This window comes from Malania oleifera, chromosome 5 (assembly GCF_029873635.1).
Source record: "Malania oleifera isolate guangnan ecotype guangnan chromosome 5, ASM2987363v1, whole genome shotgun sequence".
NCBI classification, from domain to species: domain Eukaryota; kingdom Viridiplantae; phylum Streptophyta; class Magnoliopsida; order Santalales; family Ximeniaceae; genus Malania; species Malania oleifera.
This window is the reverse complement of record NC_080421.1, coordinates 5,270,213-5,271,209: the sequence shown is the minus strand read 5'-3', so window position 1 is coordinate 5,271,209 and position 997 is coordinate 5,270,213.

The window sequence follows — 997 nt, the reverse complement described above, 5'->3', positions numbered from 1 at the left end:
TCATTCAACCCCCAATAGTCAACCTCAGTTGTCTCATCTAATGAAATCTACTCAACACTCAAGATAGCCTTAAACTCAACAACTTGGAAAAAACTACATGAAGTCTTTTTGCCAATCATACTGTGCAATCATTACCAATCAAATATTTTCTCACAATCTTGATGCAAGTACTTTACAACCTTCCTCTTGTTCATGTGGCACCTCAACTTCTAACAAACCAATCTACCTTACAAGTGCATTCATTGGCCTTCATTTTATAGGATCAAATGGTCTTAGCCAATTTCCTCATCATGATCTCTATTTCCATTCTAACTAACTTTTACATTGCCATCATTCAACTCAGATCAGCATTATCAATCATCACTATCTATGTGAATTAATATTCCGTTGACTAATGCAACAATCCGAACCTCACAAACAAATCCATAATGTATACTCTTATCTCCTATTCCGAAATGCCCCTCCAAAAATTTGCTTCACAATTTTTTTATGGCTAACAAGTATTTTAGGCCACCTAATCACTAGCATTCAACTCTACTCAGCCACTTGGGAAAAAAATTAATGCTGCCTAACAGAACAGTTACACATAATTATCAATACATAAATTCATGTATAATAGAACAAGGTGTAGTTGTAGCATTCTATTAGTAAGATAAGGTCTATTAGAACTGCATCAAGTATGCATCATTGAAAAAAAATGTCCTACAGATACCTGCGCTCCCTCTCTCAAAGGGTATGTTCTAAAATCACACTGTAAGTCAGGTCAGTTGTCGCAGTCGCTGCCAGATAATCAGGCTTACGATTAGAATAGGGATGGCTGATGCCTGTGGCTGTGGTCCGTGGAGCCTGGAGGAGACGACGACTCGAGCTAGGGATCGTTCGCACTTCGCAGGCTCACAGCACTCGCGGGTCCAACACATAGCAACGCACCAGAGGAGAGGAGAGGCGACTTAGGAGAGGAGAGGATTGAGATTTGAGAGAGTGAGAGTTGAGAGGT